Source organism: Lepidochelys olivacea (genome assembly GCF_965140295.1).
Source record: "Lepidochelys olivacea isolate rLepOli2 genome assembly, chromosome: 4".
Classification (NCBI taxonomy): domain Eukaryota; kingdom Metazoa; phylum Chordata; order Testudines; family Cheloniidae; genus Lepidochelys; species Lepidochelys olivacea.
The window spans coordinates 48367220-48387886 of NC_140414.1; the positions used below are offsets into that span (position 1 = coordinate 48367220).

Below are 20667 nucleotides of genomic sequence, written 5' to 3' on the forward strand. Positions count from 1 at the left end.
AGTATTCTTTCTTTTTTGGTTCTTTGCTTTAGGTCCCCAGTGCAGGTTTTTACATTTCAGCTGATACACAGGCAGGGCTAAAGAGTCACTTCACCAGGTCCTGGCTGGTCGAGCTACATTTTTACACCAGGACTGTCGAAATGAGCAGCTGTGAGCTCTCTCCCCCCCCGTCTGCGTCTCATACACACCACACCAGAGACACACGCCCTGTCCCTCCCCCCGGCCCCACGCAGCAGAAACCGCCTGTGAGCACACAGCGCCCGGCACAAAGATCCCAGCCAGCAGCAGCCCCGCGCCCCTCCTCCTCCTCCTCCTCCTTCCCGGGTGCGCTCGACTTGTCCAAGCCCCTGGGCCCTCTGAACCTCCCCGGCTCCCCGCCCGGCCCCGGGCTCACGCCCGCGGCCACACGCCGGGTTTCGCCCTACCCCGGCTCGAGCGGCAGCCGCAGCTACAGACACAGGCTCAGCCCCGCTCGCTCTGCCGCAGGGTCGGACGGAAGCAACGGCGGCGGCTCCGGCAGCGGCGGCGACTGCACCAGGAGCCGCCGCCGCCCGGCTCCCCCAGCCCGGCTCCTCGGGAAGGGGCCTCCGCGGCTGCTCGGTTACCTTCCCCGGCCACCTCCGCTCCCCGCCGGCCGCTGCTCCCGCACGGCGCGTCTCTGCCCCGTCCCCTCCCTTGTTCTCGCTGCCGAGCCCTGACGTCCGTGACTGTCTCAGCCCGTCTGGTCCGCTCGGCTCCTCCCTGACCCGCCCCAGCCCCTGCGCTCGGGCCGCGCCCCTTCCCCTCTCAGCCCTGCCTCTTCCCCCTCCTCTCGGCAGCGGCCCCGCCCCCTGCCCCTCGCGCGTGCGACGGCGGTTGGGGGGGGGGGGGCGTGGTGGGACAGATGCTGCGTGACATCTGGGGAAAGAAATAGTTCGGGGCGGAGGGAGATGAGTTGAGTAGCTCGTATCCTTCTACCGCCTCATCACCCACCCTGCCCCCCCGCCTGGGGCTTTGTCCTGCAGCGTGCGTCGCCTGCCCCCCCCCCAACTATCGGCAATAGCCGGGGATCTCAGCCCCGCCACCTATAGCGCGGTCGCAGGGGTAGCAGCAATCTCTCCACGCACTCAGCAGCCGTTCGCAGGGGGCAGCCCCTTCCCCTCAGCAGTACTTCCCGCCCCATAGCTATTGCGTGGCTGGCACCTGCCGCTGGGGGCTCCTGCAATAGTTGGGGGGGGGGGGTGATCATGGGAGCCCCCTCCCGAGTCCCGCCTGCCCATTGTTTGTGGGGAGGGTCACATCCTCATTTTACAACCTTAGTAAATACCCAAATGTGGGCTCCCGGGCACTGCTAATGCTGAATTGTTACAAGCGGTCACTGCATGGAGAAAGCCCGCAGCCGCAGCACTTTAATGGGTCCTGCATTTTTAAATCACAAGGTGCACCCCACATTTGGGCTTGCTGACCCGGCCAGCACCACGACCACCAGGATTTTGTGTAGTGGCACACCGTTTAATAAAGGCTCCACCAGCCACCACCACCCCCAGCTCACCTACTCCCCTGCACAGCCTCCCACAGGCATAGGAGCTGGAGGTGTTGCTGTACCCCCTGGCTTGAAGTGGTTTCCAGTACATACATGGTTTACAGTTTGGTTCAATGGCTCTCAGCACCCCCGCTGTACAAATTTTTCCAGCATCCCTACCCACAGGGGAGGTGTGGCAGGCTAGAAAGCTTCCTACCGCTAGTTTTCCTTAGAGCAGCTTCTCTTGTTCAGCTGGGGAAGCCCTGCAGGTGGCAGCAGCCCAGGGTTGGAGGCTCTGCTCCACGTGCCTGTTCTCAGTCTGTTTACATAGGTCTACAAACCACCACCCAAAACTGTTAGTTGCCAGAAACACATAGTTCACAGCAAAGTACAAAAGATTAAGATTAAACAGAAAGCTCACAAAACAGCAATTCTGACTGTACAGATGCAGAAATAATGCATTTAGATTTGCTATATCCCTTGAATTCTTTTTTGTTTAACTAAACCCAAACCTGATAAGCTCTCTCTCTTGGCACTTCATTGCCTTTTCTCATTTTACACTGAGTTGTCCCATTTCAGACACCAAATTTCATTTCGCTGACAGCGCAGCCTTGCCAAGCCAACTCTCACAAATTACTTGCAGTAATGTGATTTTGGACAGTTTTCCCTTGCTGCTCATGATTCATTTAAGCTAAAATCATAGCTTTTCCCAGTCTGCTGCTGCTAGGAGGGATGATATGCTGTTGTTCAGCAGAGCCAAAGAGCCCACACTTTATGGGGAGTGAAAGAGCTTAGAACAGTCTCTGTCCCATTCATAGAGCACAGGAAGGAGTGTCAGAGCAAGGGAAAAGCACTACTGACAGTCTCCTATGGGGCAGAAGATGACTTGCCATCTGGAGTCACTCTGGGGAGTGAGGATAAGGCAGTGCAACACACTTGCAAGGACATTGCTTCCCTGCTTCAAGCAGAACAGTGGCAAAAAAGAGGAAAAATGAGGGAATAGGGTGACAAGGAATAAATCAACCATGGAGAGAACAGGAGATAGTGATTACAGGGGGCAGAGGAAGTAAAGAAGAAGGTGGTAGAGTGACAAAAGGGAGAAGGAGAGAAAGAGCTCTTTCCTCCCCGTTGAGCACAGGTGGGATGCAGGAAAGAAAGGAAGTGCCTCTCACAAAAGCAGAAAGAACGGGAGTGTGGAACTCAGCCTCCCATTTTTGCGTATGATTTCAGATTGAATTTTCAACGTGATGCACACACAATTTGGATAGAGAGAGAAGGGGGCTGCATTTCACCACCAAGTTCAAAAATAGACAAGCCATGTTATGTTTGCTCCATCATGATTTTCTGACCTCTTGTAGTTGGTTGAATTGTTTATGGGAGGTTTTCCATCTATGTCAGTGGATTGTGGCTCAAGTCCTATACAATCACCACATAGTACTAGTACGCAACTGTGACTTTTCACATGTCAGGATAGTGTGGTATATGCAGACATCCAAATCCTCTTAGGCATTGCAATGCTCAGCACCTCACCATCTAACTTGTAGGCACTTAGAAAAATCATTGGAATAACACTGGTATCCACAAAGCCTGAGTTAGACAGATGGGCTCCCTATTCAATGCATGGGGAGAGGCACCTAAGAATGGGATTCACAAAAGCCAGCACAGCAAGTGAGGAGCCGTCTAAACTAGCCTCTGAGAAATGCTGATAAGGAGCATTGTAAGCCCACCCCCTCAGGGAATTTGGTGCCTAAGTCTAGGCTATAGGGAGGCTCCTATTTCTGCTTGTGATCCACAGTTTGGAACCCTTCTCCTAAGCTGTTTCTTGAAAGAATGAGTTAGGCACTTGCCTAACACCACACAAAATGGCAATGAGGAGGAGGACCTCCCTTATAAACTTTAGCCCAGTGATTTGGGTACTCACCCAGCATGTGAGACCCTAGTTGAATATCCCCTCTTCTTAATATGGAGAAGAGATTTGAACAGGGGTTTGTTTCCACCTAGCCGGTGAATGCCCTAACCACTGGACAGTGATTTTTACTCATTCTGGCCCAATTAATATTTAATTAAATTAAAGTCAGATGGCTTTAACAAGAGAGAAAGACTAACATTAGAATATCCTGTAGTCCAGTGATTAGAGCATTCACCTAAAAAGTGGGCCACGCCCACTCAAATCCCTTCTTTACATCAAGCAGAGAATTGAACTAGGGTCTCTGTGGGTGAGTACCCTAACCATTGGGCTAAAGATTATAAGGAAGGCCCTCCAGCCCACCGCTGGCCATTTTGTGTGGAGTTAGACATGCATGGAGCACAGCATACCAAATGGCTCAGGCCCTGTAGGGAAAGACAGGTGTTGCAATCCTATCTACCCCCAGTTTGTGGATTGTGCTCGGATTTAGGTATGAGACAGGCCTCTGGAGAGAGCAGTGTGCTTGTTCAAAGGCAGACATTTAAGCACCCAGGGAACTTTTACAGGAGAAATTTAAGTGCTGAGTGAATTTAGGGTTCAGCTGTAGCTGAGCAGGGTATTTTGTGGACCACATGTGGTGGCCTAAATCTGGGATTTAGGTGCCTAGCATTGGGGTTTACGTACTGAAGTCCCTTGGTGTATCTGGTCCAAAAAGATGTTTTGCATTCCATAACTGAGGAGCTTAGAAAAAACAAATATTTATCAATAGCAGTTGAGAATTCTCAATTATCAGTGAGTGATAGTTACTTGATTGTAAAAATGTCAGCTGCAGTTAAGAGAAGTAGGTCGAGTGTGGTGGACAAACAAATGTTGTTGATTTCTATAATACAATAAGTGCAAAACATTACCAAAGATGCCATGGGATCAATATCACAAGTTGTCAGATCCAGTCTATGCATTGTTGTTGTAGCCATGTTGGTCCCACTAGAGAGACAAGGTGGTTGAGGTAGTATTTTTTATTGGACCAACTTCTGTTGGTGAGAGAGACAAGCTTTTGAGCTACACAGAGCTCTTCTTCAGGTCTGGGAAAGGTATTAAGGGCTTGTCTACACTGGCACTTTACAGCGCTGCAACTTTCTCGCTCAGGGGTGTGAAACCCCCCCCCCCCCTGCACACAGCAAGTTTCAGCGCTGTAAAGCGCTAGTGTAAACAGTGCACCAGCGCTGGGAGCCACCCCTCTCATGGAGGTGGGTTTTTTTAGAGTGCTGGGAGACCTCTCTCCCAGCACTCTGCTGCGACTACACCGGCCACATTAAAGTGCTGCTCTGACAGCACTTTAGCCATTGCCAGTGTAGACTAGCCTTAAGAGTGTCACAGCTAAATACAAGATAGAACAGATACTTTAGCATAAGTCGTTAGCTCATATGCTAAGGGATCATTCAACGAGAGGTGGCCCATTAACACGCCTGTAGTCATAGGAAAAAAGGGAGGGAAATTAGTGGGTTACAGATTGTTGTAGTAAGCCATTAATCCAGTGTCTTTATTAAGACCATGATTTTTTAATGTCTAACGAAGTGATGAATTTAAGCTCCCATGCTCATATTTTGAAAGTGTTGTACATGTTTCCTTCTGAGGGTGAGGACTGATAGGTCAGATATATACTGATTGCTTTACGAACAGTGTTCACCCACAGGTGATGTGGTGGTTTTGTCTTTTATCATTTTCCTGTATGAGTTCATTCAAGAGGATGTAGTGAATGTCTGGTTTCACCCACATAAGAGCTATGTATGATCTTGTTTTTAGCTGATTTCTGTTCCCAGACCTGAAAAAGAGGTCTGTGTAGCTTGAAAGCTTTTCTCCCTCACCAACAGAAGTTGGTCCATTACCTCACGCACCTTTTCTCTCTAAAATCCAGTTCAGTCATTTTCACATATTTAAACTTTCTTTATGGAAAGAATGGAGTACATGGTAGTAGTTTATCCTTTTTATTTCCTTCATATTGTGTTGTGCACACTGTATGACTCACACTCTAAAATATGTATTCCCAATGCTTGATTATGCAACCTTTATGCGCACACATTCCATTTAATTCAATGCAGGTTTTACATATTAAAGTCTGCAGATTCAAACCCTTCATATTCTTATAAAGAGTCTCACAGGTTTCTACTATGTACTGTAAAACTTTCAGTATGTGGTGATTAATATACAAAATTACATGCTTAATGAAAAATACTAAAGTGGGCCTGGGTCATCTATTTAAGTATATAGTTACATTTTCAATTTAGCCCTTTTTATTACTTTTCCAAGTATAATTGATTTTGCATGGTAATTATAGCTTAGTTAAAAAATGCTGTCATGCTTTGTCTTGTTTCTCAGACAGATCAGATTTTTGAGGAAGAAGATGAATGGTCTGGTGCAAAAACAAGGGGATATATAACTAAAAATATTAGGATGAAATCAGGGAAAAGCGAAGTAATCTGAGTATCAGGAGACTATTAACAAAAAACATCTTTTAAACTGTGTGATGGTTTCCTCAAAGGAAGTGATAGAAACTACATCATTTCAAATATTTACTGTACCAAACAATGTCCCAGCAAAGGAATGGACTTCGTAGTGCTTTTCAATATCTATTTTCCATGATTCCTTTATACTAGGCCCCAGTTCAGCAAGGCTGAACAGTTCCCCTAATTTCAAAGGGACTATGCATGTTCTTAATTTTAAGCACATGCTTAAAAACCTTACTGAATCAGGGGTATTAGTGAACAAGGGGGAAGCAGCGGCCTGAACTAAGTGCTTAATTTGTGCCAGGGCTTGCCACGGCTGAGCCTCAGCACCTCTAGGCTTAGCAGTTCATAACTCTGGCACCTCTAGGCTTGCTGCGTCAATTATGAAAGTAAAAAAAAAAAAAAAATGCTGGAATCCCAGCACCTCTTTCATTACAAATTAAGCACTGCCTGAACTGAATTATTTCTTCTCGGTCAGAAATTGTTTTGTTCATGCTGTCAAGAGGCTTTTAAAGACTCTTCATTCAATTGCATGTTCAGTTAGGCAGGTAATTGTGTAAGGAAAAAAATTCCTGTCATACAATATATATATGTGCTTAAAATTATTTTTTTCAGAATTATTCTGTAAGACTCTGAGCTAAGTTTTCATCAACTGGTGAGGTAAAGGTGTTCATGAGGAGGGAAAAATAACAATGAGACAAGATAAGTGTTTTACAGAAGTAGTTTCATTGCCAGGTAATCTAAAGGGTGTCTAAAGAGTGCTGTCTCTTTAAGGGCCGAACACAAGAGGAAGCTTTCTCAATTTTTCACAGCCCATGCTTCCAGACAAAATGTGATTTACCCTAGCCAAGCCCCAAAAGAAAATAATTCTTAATAATGCTACTTCTCAGTTGCAGGCCTGATGTTGACTTACAGAAATAAATAGCCCAGTTTTCCACTAGAAAATAAAAACAGGTGCCTTAAGGCTGCTTCTTATTTTCAGTTCTGTTAAGAGTTTACTTACTTCCCCTTCCCCATGTAACCCTTATGTAGGGTGCTAGGAGGAGGGCCTTTTCTTTTCCACTGTTGTCTCCACCCTCTCCTGAGTATCTATGCAGTAAAGACAAACATGGGAAGGTGATTAGCTGCTTTCTTGCCAATCAAGGGAGAAGCTCTCTACACTGCATTGCATATGGCATCTGATTTACAACTGCAAAAAACCAAAACAGACAAACAAAAAACCTGTATGTACGCAATTTTATTTGCTTGTGCAAATACACACCTGCATTGACAATTATTTTAGACATGTCAGATTATGACGTTCTATTCCTTACTGAGTCAAGGTGTTGACTCAAATGTCATGCTTTTACAATATTCCCATTATCCATAATGGGAATGCTGGAACTAGGGGTGCTGCAAGCCCCTGGCTTCAAGGGGTTTCCAACATATACATGGTTTACAGTTTGGTTCAATGGCTCTCAGCATCCCCACTATACAAATTGTTCCAGGACCCCTGCCATTGTGTAATTGAATATTGAAAAATCCATTGACCTTGAGGATTTGCTGCAAAATCCATCTACTTGCTCTGACTTTGTGAAGATCGAAGGGTATATGTGTTGAGTGTCTTTGGGAAGGGATATATTTTATTTTTAATAATTGACCAGCTGGTACTTTTTATTTTTTGCATGTGGGTTTAGCAGTGTGGCTGTAATTTGATTTTTGTATGAATTGTTATTTTAAGCTGTATATCATTTTGTAATTTGTCACTACCAAAAAGAATAAAATAAAATATCACTGAAACAAAAGATTAAAAAAAGCATAGCTATGAAAGTTTCAGCAATTCATATTAACACAGAGCTCCCATGATATCCATTATCTGTCCAATCCAGCCTATGTCCTTAAACATTGATGTGTACCCAGAAGCTTGTGTATTTCATCTTCCCTTCCAGCCCCAGAGTAACATATCTAATATATGGTTTCAGAGTAGCAGCCGTCCCCCCTTGGTCTGTATTCGCAAAAAGAAAAGGAGTACTTGTGGCACCTTAGAGACTAATCAATTTATTTGAGCATAAGCTTTTGTGAGCTACAGCTCACTTCAATATATGTATGATATAAATTATAATATTACTTGTTTCATTTAATAACAGTTGTCAATACACAAAGCAGATCAAAATTAACAATAAAGTGTAATATTCTGGAAACCAGGTGTTGCTGTTGATAACTAGTTCTGTTAAATGAAATGTACGAGGAACTGCAAAGAATTTAAATGCCATTAAATGATGGTATGAAAATACACATGGAGTGGAAAAGAAGGTCAGTCAGCAGTAAGCCATAAGAGAAAACTAAATCAAGAAAGTGACCTTTCATGTAAATTGGACCACAAATATATTCAATATAATTCACAGATGGCATATGACAAGGATAATCAGATGCTTAAGCATAAGGAATAATACTTATGTGAATGATGAAAATAACTACAATAAGAGAGGAAATTGTTAATGTAAAATCTTATGTAAGTTTAGGGAAATCTAACACAAAAGATTGTTTAAACTGTGTGCATCCAGATATTTTTTGGTGCCTAAATTGGCCTATGTGTACTATGAACAGCTGACAATCTCATTAGTTTCACTGTAATGTGTGTATTCTGGGGTTTATAAAGCAACACTCAGAGACCTGAGTGCTATTCCCAATTCTGCCACTGACTTGTTGTTTGACCTTGGGCAAGTCCTGCAACTTTTATGTGCCTCAGTTTACCTATATGTAAAATGGGGATAATTCTCTTTCTTTTTTCCCACCTCCTGCCTACCATGTTTGTTTACTTGTTAATTAAAAACTAGAGTGATTTATCAGTATGCTCTAGCTGCTTTGCGCAACTCCAGTAGCACAAAGCAGCCATACATTTGGACTAACTGGATAGTTAAGCAGGGTTTATGGCTGCTGAGTATCACTGAAGGGCGGGAGACAGTGCAAAGAAGCCAGAGTATACCAGTAAATCTGGCCGTCAGTTTTTCATTTATTCTGTTGGGCCAAAAATACATAAGGGTCTCCAGACACAGTATTTGAACTTACAAATGTGGCTCTACTTCTATAGATACTCATGTACATTCATGTGAGAAGTCCCATTGACATACAATACTGAATCAATGTAATTCATTCTATCTCATGTGCATTTTGTGGTATTTGTGAATTCATACATTCCAAATCCAAATCCTGCAATCCTTACTCAGACAAATCTACCAAATCCCGAGAGATACTGATCATCCACTCTTCGCTGAAGTTCTTGAGAATTGTGGGTGTTCTACAGGTCATGCAAAATGACTGCAAGATTTGATATTCAATTTGGACTGTGCTTTATATGCGGAATGTACTTACATGGGGATCAATCTGCTCCTTTTGACGTTAACAGGACATTTATTATTAATTTTACTAGGTGCAAGATATTAGATCTATAAAATTAAAATTTAATTTATCTTTAATCTAATCTTCCAAGGTCATTAATAATATTGTGTGAGATCCTGTACTACACCTAATCACCTTTACACGACTCTGGTGTTGTAAAGGGGACTTAAAGGTAACTTAAATTAGCAACTGGTTATCCTCCTTATTTAGGGAAATCCCCACATGGCATAAAGACAATATAGCCAGCTCTGCACGAACCATTCCTGAGCCCAAACCACTGGGTAAACATGGCATGTCAGAAGCAGAAGGGAGTATGGCCAGAGTGCTCTATACTCCTGTGATTATTGCTTGTGTAACATCCTTTAGGGGGCCATTATAAGGTTACTTTGGACCTTGACTTCCCCCAGGATTGGGTATGCAAAAAGACAGCATACAACTACCTATGTATCCATCATGTACGTTGAGCTGCACCTGAGAATCAAGCCCATTGTTGGTACAGTTATATTTATGGTAGAGGCAAAAACAAAACAACCCCCCTTCTCCACACACAACTGAGACAATTCCAAGAAATTACAATATTAGCCAGTTATTTCATATAATCCAGACTGAATATTGTGTTACTATTAAAAAACTGAATTACTATTATCAAAATATTGATAATTGACAGTTCACTTAACCTTGATAGAATTTAGATATACCATAGTTTGATGAAATTATTAATAGCAAAACATAAAAAACATTAATCATCTCCATCACTCCTCTCTAATACATGTCTACATACACAGAGAAAATATATAGGAAGAGGATGAGATATCTGGACATCAGTTAATTAATGTGCTTTAAAATTAATTTCTAATCTTCTGGATTGGTAATGGACAGCAGAGACAGATTCATGAAGTCGGTGACCCACTTAGAAGTGTTATACTAGCCAGTACAAGTAAATTAATAAAGACATAAATTAACAATGCATTGAAGAAAAAGTGGGTATATTTTAAAATGTACAGTCTACAAAAATATGGTTACCTATTTATACCAGTGGTAGAGTCCCAACCGAATTTACAAATTGGTTTATTTAAAATAACTAAATCCTTTCTCCCTTCCCATATGGAGAATTCAAGTTTAATTCCCAAATAGCACATGGATTTATGCCCCAATTCAAAAAGGTACATAAACTTATGCCTAATGTTAAGTATGTTAGTAGACCTATAAAAATCAGTAAGACTAGTCACATGCTTAAGTTATGTGCATAAACACTTTATGAATGGGTCTTTTTCTTATTTAAAGATGTTTCACAGTTCTTCCTCTGAATAGCAGAATTCCAAAATCCCAAAGTAAAAAACGGATTTTAAACAATAGCCATCTTTCTTCATTCTCTGTCTTTCAGAGTCCCCATTCTGCATCCTATTTGATTTTGAATAATTAGAGAAATATATTTTTAAAAGGTGTAAAAGAACAGGGCCAAATTCTGCCTTTCAGTGCATGCTTGCAGCGCTCAGTGAAATCAATCAGATCTTCATTCACATGTCTGAGGATGGAACTTGTACTAAGCAACTAACATTTCCAAGAGCTCCTTTCAACTGACAGCCAATTTAAAAACTATTCCACCTGTAATAATAGAAGCAGCAGTTTCTCTGTGCTTGTCTACCCATGAAAGTTCAATGGTTTAACTGAACATGTGATTTTAAAACGATTTAGTTGAACCAGTGATAGTGCTGGCTGTTGACAAGATCTCTGCTTAAAGTAAACTGGTTTTGAATTTCATAAGTATGTATTATATGAAGATTGGTAGGATGTTAAATATGTATTATAATGGAAGTCCAAGGGAAAGATTGATTTACAAAGGGAAATATCTGCAGAAGTATAAATAATAACAATAATAAGCAATAGTAATAATAACTAGAAGGATAGTAATGCTTCCTAAAAATGTTAGCATAAAATTATCATGTATCCTAATGGAGTAACAGTGAACAAATAATTTCATAGGGTTTAAAAAATATGAAAATACATTGAAAAAACATTTTAAAACCAGGTTTATGGCAATAAAGTTGATAAATTATTAGCATTTATTTTACACATGGTTGTAACCAGGGTGGGGTGGCAGGTTAGACAAACACCTGTCAGGGATGGTCTAGATAATACTTAGTCCTGCCATGAGTGCAGGGGACTGGACTAGATGATCTCTTGAGGTCCCTTCCAGTCCTACAATTCTGTGATTCTATATAAAACTGCAAATGAACACAGCACTGCTCAAGATAGAGAAAGACCAGTGCCCTGCTCTGAAAAGCAATTCAGGCAGGACGGTGACAATATCTTCCTCTGTGTTTGTAAAGTGTTAACCCAATATTGGTTAATATCACAATTAAAATAAATAATAATAAATAATAAAAAAATAACAGCTTCCACAGATGCCTCCTTCTACCTACAGAGAGCCAAGAAGCTATTGTCCTGTATTGAGGGATGTACTTGGCCATTTATGACCCCAGTTTTGATCAATGCAATGGGAACAAATGTACTGGCTTTGAAGAAGCTTTAGAGGGTTTCAAGTGTGGCACCACACCTGCTAAACAATATATCATTCTATTGCTTCTCACATTTCATTTGTTCCACATAGAAGTCCAGATTAAATTCAAAATCCTGGTCCTGATCTTTAAAGCCCAAAGGATTTGGACTCAAAATAGCTCTGTAATTATTCCCTCTCTTGATCAGGAAATACCCTGACAAATTCTATCATTAGGACCAATGGAAATGTCAACGAGATTGAAAATCAAGAGAAGAGATGAAGATTTTCTGGCAGATGGCTCACGGCTGTTGAACACCCTGCTACAAGAGATTAGAATGATAACAATGTGACCATCTTCAGGATAGAAGGCAAAACTCACCTCTTCATTCTAGCTTCCTCACAACAGTCTCCCCAAGCAAGGAATGACGACAAGGAGAAAAGATTAGAGGAAAATAAAATATATAAAAATAAGGGGTGAGGGTAGGAGAAGAAAAAATATTAACTTGATAGAGCAGTACCTCTGAAGCAACTCACACTTGTCGCTGTCAAAGACAGGATACTGATCTAGATGGACTACTGGTCTGACCCAGTTGGTTTGATCCACTAGGTCAGTTACTGTGTTCTTGAACCAAGACAAGACAATATCAGAGTAAAGGAGATGAAAAAAATCCTCTTACTACACACTCAGGGATGGGAGATAAAGAACAAAAGACAAGTTGTTTTTAGACTTTGCTGGCTTTATTCAATGTTTGGAAGATAGTGTAGTACCACAGTGATGAGTGAAGGATGGATAGGTTAGATAAAGATTGGGGTGATATTATGTAGGGCCCTGACAGTGAGGACTTGGTAGCTTTAATATGATGGAATAGAGAAAAAAGGAGTGCAGGGGTCCAAATGGGGTTAGTGGGTGATGGGATTGGAACAGCAGGGGAGGAACATAATTTTAGCTATGGTGTTTTGGATAAAATAGAATGGGGAGAGCTGAGATGTGTGGAGGCTGAAGAGAATATTGTTTCAATCATTAAGGCAAGAGATACTGAAGGATTCTACAAGGGTTCTGAGGTTTGGGACAGTGAGAAGCAAGATATGTGGCATCTAGAAAGAGACAGTAAAAGGTAAGCTAGAGAAATATGGAAAATGAGAGAAGAGCAGCAGAAAGATCAAGACAGACTGCTTCTCTGATTTAGCTAGCAAGTGGTCATTAGTGACATTGGTGAGAGCAGTTTCATTGCAATGGAGAGGATAGAAGCAATGGAGAGGATAGAGGATTGGAGAGGGTTGAAAAGGCCATCTAGGGAGCAGAAGGAGCAAATTTTGCTGTAAATCAGTTATTTTATTTATAGGCTATATTTTACATATATATAAAATCAGCGCCATAACTAGGCATTTTAGCACCCAGGGAGAACAAGCATATTTGTGCCCCCCAGATTTCTGCCTTCCATTTAGCACAGAGGTTTTCAAACTAGCAAGGCATCTGACCACCACATGGCCCCTCCATGTGTCGCCCCATTTTTCTGCCCAGCTGGCTTTGTGCCCTGGGTGGCTGCCTCACTCACCCCACCCTGGTTACAGACCTGTTTAAAATAAATCCTAATAATTTATCAATTGCCATACATCTGGTTTTAAAATGCTTTTGCAATGTCTTTTCAAATTATTTTAAACTCTATGAAATTATTTGTGGACTGTAACTTCATTAGGATACACTAAGTTTTGTGCTAAAGTTTTTAGGAAGCATTACTTTTCTTCCCAGTTGACCTACCAGTCAAGAAACTGTCACCCTTAAGCTTTACATGAACATTTGGCTGCTTAAAGGCATGTTTATGGGAAGTGTTGTCAGCTTTTTGACAGGAAAAGAGTAAGCAAAGGGGACTCAAAGTCTTTCTGATTTAAAATGAAGAATTATCCCTCTACCTTAAAGCTATTGTTGCCATCCTTTATGTAAAGTAGGGATTTATTTTTCTATCATTGAACAAGTGCCTCAAACTCCAGAAATAATACTGAAGGAAAGGTGAAAATGAAGCTCTACCACTGTAGGTTTAATTAAATAATAACTTAAAGGTATTTGGGGTTTTATGAATTAATAACTATATTCTGAGCACTATAAATTCTCAACCGCAAGGCCAAGGAATATGGGTCTAGTCTTACTGCCATTTAAACCCATTGGAGTTTTGGCTTTACCTTCACTGGAAGCAGGATTAGGCCTTTTATCAGTATAGGGTCTAGTTATTACTGAGTTAGCATGAAACATCTTTAAATTAATAGTACACTGAAGTTTTTCTGCCTAAGCTTTAAACCCTTCACTGTAACTACTATTATTCATCTGTACTTATTGGTTACTGCCTTCAGCCATATGCCCACAACTAGGGTTGCCAACTTTCTAATAACACAAAACCGAACACCCCCCGGCCCGCTCCCTGTCCCGTTCCTTCACCGAGCCCTGCCCTCCCCGCCTGCTCCTTTGCCCCTCTCTCCATTGCTTGCTCTCCCCTACCTCACTGACTTTCACTGGGCTGGGGCAGGGGTTGGTGTGCAGGATGGGGTTGAGGGCTCCAGCTGGGGGTGCGGGCTCTGGGGTGGGGCCAGGGATGAGGTTTGGGGTGCAAGAGGGATCTCCGGGCTGGGGTCGGGGGTTAGGGTGCAGGGGGGAGCTTTGGGATGGGGCTGGGGATGACGGGTTTGGAGTGCAGGAGGGGGATGGGGCAGGGTGTTGCGGGGGGTGGGTTCCAGGAGGGAGTTTGGGTGCGGGAGGGGATTCCAGGCTGGAGAAGGGGGTTGAGATGTGGGAGGAGGTTCAGGGTCCCAGTTGTGCTTACCGTGGCTCCCGGGAAGCAGCCACCAGGTCTCTGCAGCCCGTAGATGCATGGGCAACTAGGGAGGCTCCGCACGCTGCCCTCATGCCTGCAGGTGTTGCCCCTGGAGCTCCAGTTGGGGTGGGGGCAGTGTGCGGAGCCTCCTTGGCTGCCCATACTTCTAGGGGCTGCAGAGACCTGGCGACTGCTTCCAGGAGCCATGCAGAGCTAGGGCAGGCAGGGAGCTTGCCTTAGCCCTGGGTCCCTGCTGCACTGCCAACCAGACTTTTAATGGCCCGGTCGGTGGTGCCACCCAGAACCGCCACGGTCCCTTTTCGACTGGGTGGTCCAGTCGAAAACCAGATGCCTGGCAACCCTACCCACAACAGAGAGGGTTACCTAAACTCACTATGTGCTGACCCAATTTAAAACACAGTTTTCTCATTATCTGCTCTTCACTCCTGGAGGTAATTCCTTTTTAACTAAATTAAATTTAATTTAATTTAATCGTAGCATGGTGATAGGGACTTTATGAAGACCATAGATTAGACAGGTTAATAAGGTTGTTAGGAGTCATGTGGCCTGAAGCTGAGGTAGCCAATTTTGATGGTGATATATGAATGGAGAATTCTGAAAGCAGTCGCCAAATGAAAGCAAAGGCATTTAGATATCTACGTTTAATGATAAATAGCCTTGTAAACACTATGCAAATAAAATAAAATTTAAGTCAACCAATGTACTGGGAAGAACATAAAAGAAAATAAGTGGATACTTTTGGGATAATAAATACATCATCTCTGTGCACTGACTGGCATATACAATCCCATTTCAGTAAAGCATTAAATTAATTATTATTACATTAATTGGAAAATGTAGCTCACTGAGGAATTAATCCAGGAAATCAGATTCCTAAGAACAGTCAGCTAATGCCTGCTTTTATGTACAGCAGTTGGTATGACAAAGAGGAGATCAATCAAAATGGACCCAAGTAAAGATGGTCAAACATTTTAAATATTTAGGGCCAGTTTACAACCACTGTGAGATGAATAGGACAGTTTACATTGCTTAGTGCTATGGTTCCAGGAAGGCTTTTCGCAGACTGCCGATTATTATTTATATTACAGTAGCACCTAAAGGCACTAGTTGAGATCAGAGCCTCATTGTGTTAGAGATTGTACAAATACATAGTATGATACAGTCCTGCCCCAAAGAAATTACAATATAAGTAGCCAAGACAGACAAAGAAATAGTATCATGCCCATTTCGGAGATGGCAGCAGAGGCTACATAGAGATTAAGTGGTTTTGCCAAGGTCATACAAGCATCATGTGGCAGAGCCAGTAACTGACCACACAGACCCTGAAGCTCAGTCCAGTATATAAGTCACAAGACCATCCTTTCTATCAAATAGGACAGCTCTTCACCTATTTATATTCAGTTCTCATTTGGAAGTTTTTTCCCCCATTACTGTCAAAGGCTAGAAGCCCCATTGTTTTAAAAGGAGAAAGCGTAGATTCTCCTGCACATTTCTGTGACAGAAGGTGAATTCTGCAGCAGATTCCATGACTGCAAAATCATGCAATGCTTGGAACCTTTTGTATATTATCTACTGTTACTCATATCAGAGTTCTAAGCACACATCAAAATGCATTGAACGCATACTGCTACTCCAAGGAACATAAGAAAAATTGGACTATACTAGACACCATGTACATAGTACATAATGTCTGTCATTATGCTAGTCAGCAAGTAGGGCACATGGTCACCTTTATGAAAATCTACCTGATTAAAATGAGCACCAACATGATATTGGTATTTCATTAGTATTAGGATTAGTATTTCATACTAATGAGTACATAATTATTAATTACAGTAGCTCCAGAAACAAAATCCCTGTGAAGCTGGAATCTCAGGCCATAACATTCTTCACAGTTGTTTGTTACCTTCAAATTAATCTGTGCAGAAAATATCATATTAGACATTATCATTGAGAAATAGTCATAAAACATTCTGACATATAGCCAATGATGACCCATTTTTTTCTTCTACAGCAGACATATAAATCGAAATGTAAGAGCACTGGTCTTTAAATATAGTGCTGTGATGTCATGATTCAATTTATCAACATTCTGTAATATAAAAATGATGGTTTGCAGTGTTGTTGTAGCCATCTTGGTCCCAGGATCTGAGAGACAAGATAGGTGAGGTAATATCTTTTATTGGACCAATCTCTCTTGGGTGAAGAGAGAAGCTTTTGAGCTCTGCAGACATTTTCTTCAGGTCCGGGAAAAGTAATCCAAGGGTCACAGCTAAATACAAAATGGACATGTTATTTAGCGTGTATTTAGCTGTGACACTCTGATTACTTTTCCCGACCTGAAGAAGAGCCCTGTGGAGCTCAAAAGCTAGTCTCTTTCTCCAACAGAAGTTGGTATGATAAAAGATATTACCTGACCCACCGTGTCTCTTATATAAATATGATAACAGTTTAACAGTGGACAAAAACTTGACGGGTGTATTGATGGGCATAATCCCATTGATTTCAGTGCAAAGATAAAAATACGATAGTTTAAAAAGTCACTATTGTATTACTAATACACCTTATAGTAGTGAAGTTGAAAGACTTTTAAAAATCAAAAAGGTACTTTTTAGGTGCTGTTTAGGTACTTTTAACATTTTATTCAAATGGGACAATGAAACTAAATTAATTAGTTTCAAGTCTTTTTATTGGGATGCATTAGGACTCCCTTTTGACATTGTAACAGGGTACTGGTCCTATAAATGTAGGCGTAGCCCCAGCTATGTAATCCTTTAAGGCCCAGATTTGGCAGTGTAGTCTCCAAATGGAGCACACGATGGAAAAGCGCTATGTGACTAAGAATCATGAGAGGTGCTCTTTGATGATATGGAGAGGCTAAGAAACTTCAGGGATAATAATAATAATATTCCAAAATAGCTGAAATGGGGGCAGAGCATAGAGAGAGTTTGCTATCTGCAGCATATAAGTATATTTTTTCCATTTCTAGGAGTAATGTTTTAGCATGAAAGGTTTAATGAACTGCAACAAGATTCACTGGCCCTTGCAGAATGTGCTAGATCATAAGCAGTCCATGACCTGTTGTCCAAACTATGAGGTGAAATGATTCTGGATTGGGATGCAGAGTGAGATAATTTTTTTGTATTGGCAGTTTTGGTGACAGTGGTAGGCTTTTGTGATTGATCCAGGGTATGCATGTACTGATGTTGCATGTTTCATGCTGGAGGAACCAAAGGACCTTAGCATTGTCTGTTCTGAGCATCAACGGAAGTAACAACATTGATGGAAGAGTGTATAAAAGAGAGCACATCTGTCATTATGTTTCACTCTGGCCCTGCTCTGGAGCAAAAATGAACACACTTTATATTGCTAGTTGTGACAAAGATACCTATCAAAGGAAAGCGTCACCTTGTGAATAGCAGGTCTACCACTAACTGCTCCAGACACTATTCAGGCTAATTATTGCAGCTTAAACTTGTCTGGCAATACATTTTCCTTGCCAGCAATGATGAACCATATGAGTATCTCATGAACTAGACACCAAGCCAGAAGGCCATTGGTTCCTGACAAAGTTACTGGGGGTGAGCACCCCTATGCTTGCTGAGGTAGAATATGGCTGTTGTATTCTCCATCAATTCTTTAGTACAGGCCAAAAGAATGTATGGACTGCAGCTTTAGAATGTTTGTCAAATTTGGCCTCTTCAACATTCCAATGACCGTAAATATTTTACCTTACGAAAAAAAAGTTGTAAATGTATAAGACCATGATTAGGCCAGCCACGATATAAAGGTCAGAATGCTGCCCAATGAGGAAAAGAGAAGAACAACTACTTTGCACTGCTGAAATGAGAATGCTGATAGGCTGAACAATGAAACAGTACAAGCCATGATGCAGGTAGCCTCATTACAGAAAAACTGAAGCAGTATCCCTGAAAGAGTGGGATCATATGAGACGATGAGACACAGGATATGTTGTCCAGAGAATGCAATATTTAGTAGTCACGGGACAAAGAGTATGAGGAAGAACCAGAAAAAATGTGCTTTGAGATGATGAAGAAAAGTTGAAGATGCATTCGGCGGGAACACCTGGAGATGAAGAATAACAGCTGCCTAATGAGACAAGGTGAAGATAAAGAAGAAGATTTTTAAAAGTTTTATACATACTAGTAAAAGGATAGAGGCTACAGAAGCTCAAAACAAGAAAGGAATAAGTAATACAGGAGATATTACACATTAATTAAAAAGGAGTAATTTAACATTGAATTGAAAGAACAGCTTACAGCAATACACATTGTAAAACTAGACGCTAAAGATGACTTCCATGTTTATTCACAGCATTGTGGACCTACATTAAATGGAGAAGTGGAACCAGTGAGTCTGCACAGCCTTCTGCACTTTCTTATGCTTCTAAGTTAGCTTTGAAATGGTTGAAAGTGAAATGGTTCACTCTGAATGAGCTATAATGACCTATTCAAAGCTAGTAACATTGTAGTTATACTATAAATGTATTTAAAAATTCGCAAGCACTTTTGTGCATGGATATGAAGAAGTATTTTTGAGCTTGGACAAGTTCTGTAAAGTCCAGAAATACCTAGTGGAGATGGGGCTTCTATTTCTCACTAACTAACTGATATGACTCTTGCCTCATTCATACATGAAAATAATTGTGTTCAGAACAAAATCATCACCTCTCTATCAATCTTAAGATTTTATATTGCACCTATCACCAGGGTAACTAAGTACCATTAGTGCTATTGTTACCTTTTCTCCCAGTAGCTTGTACCTTCAAATGGTTCACTGCTGTAAATTTCAGTTGTTTATTAATTTATGTTTGCACTTCATTTCAATTCTGATGTACATGCTTAATACTCTTAATGACTTAAATGATTTGTCTAGTTTTTTATATTGTCACACAACTTTCTTAATTATTTACATTTTTTCCAGTTCTTTGTTTAGAGTAATGTCTTCTAATTTCTAGTAGCTCTAGATTTCCTGAACCCTACACAGCTGCTATCTGTTACTAATCCCTCCAGAAAACCCATACCCTTACCCTTTTTGACAAATGTCCTCATTTACAATGGAAACCACTATATGGGGAAGAGAGGGAATTTAAACTGATATCCTGCTTACAGACCGCAGAAGTAGTCCACTATGCATTAGATTATTCCAAAGTGGCCAAAAATCACAGGCATTAACAAAAGTACAAAAGCATTCTTTAAACAAGATGCTGGTTGCAAATGTATGAAGCTGAAGCTCTCTGATGGGCCAGTTTCCTACCAATTCACAGAACTGAGAAAGGGGGCCCTAGACTGCTTTGTGACATGTCATCAATAAGAAGGGGAGGAAAAAAAATCTATTTATAGATTTTTGCATTTGTGGGATGGATAGATGACAAAAAGCATGTGGTAGCAAAACCTTAAAAACTAGGCTTGATTTTTCATTTATTTCTCCAAGTGATTTCTTTAAGTGACCTTACAAATTCTGTTAAGTTTTTTTTACCCAATTTTTAAAATTAATTTTAAAAAACCACTATATTACTGGACGCCTCTTCTAATATGTCATCTTATAATTAAATCAGAAAAATTGATCACATTGAATGATGAGATCTTCTTGTATAAACTCTGACCTTAGGCTGGAATCTTTGTTATGCATTTTAGTAATTATTTAGTTAGAATTCAGGGGAATATGTCCTTGCTACATTTTTACATGGGTACTGAAAGAGGATCGAAATAAATTCATGAAATGCTTTCTCAGAGCCTTCCCAGGATACTTCTAAAATATAATTTCATTATATCAATCTTGATTTTTGCAGGAGATTAAATAGTAGAACTGATTGAATACTTTAAAAAACTGATTTTAAACTATTTTCACAAACAAGAGGGCCAAATTCAATTTACTGGGATTCATAAGTCCCATTTGTTATTTGCCAGGTTTCAATCAGATGCTGGATATTTGTTTAAAAAAATATTCACCTTTTTGAAATTTCTGAAAGTTTCCATTAGTGCAAATTATTTTTCTTCTGACATTTCATACTGGAAGTGAGGTATTTGGTA

The 20667-nt window shown here is 41.1% G+C and overlaps 1 protein-coding gene across 1 annotated transcript in view; it reads right to left on the minus strand.

Annotated features, from left to right (window-relative positions):
• ANKRD50 (ankyrin repeat domain containing 50) overlaps positions 1-741 on the minus strand; it is a 49495-nt gene extending 48754 nt beyond the window's left edge. The window contains exon 1 of the mRNA XM_084625813.1: positions 606-741. The gene's annotated coding sequence lies outside the window, so the exon portion shown is untranslated. The remainder of the gene's footprint in view (positions 1-605) is intronic.
• Between the last annotated feature and the right edge of the window lie 19926 nt (positions 742-20667).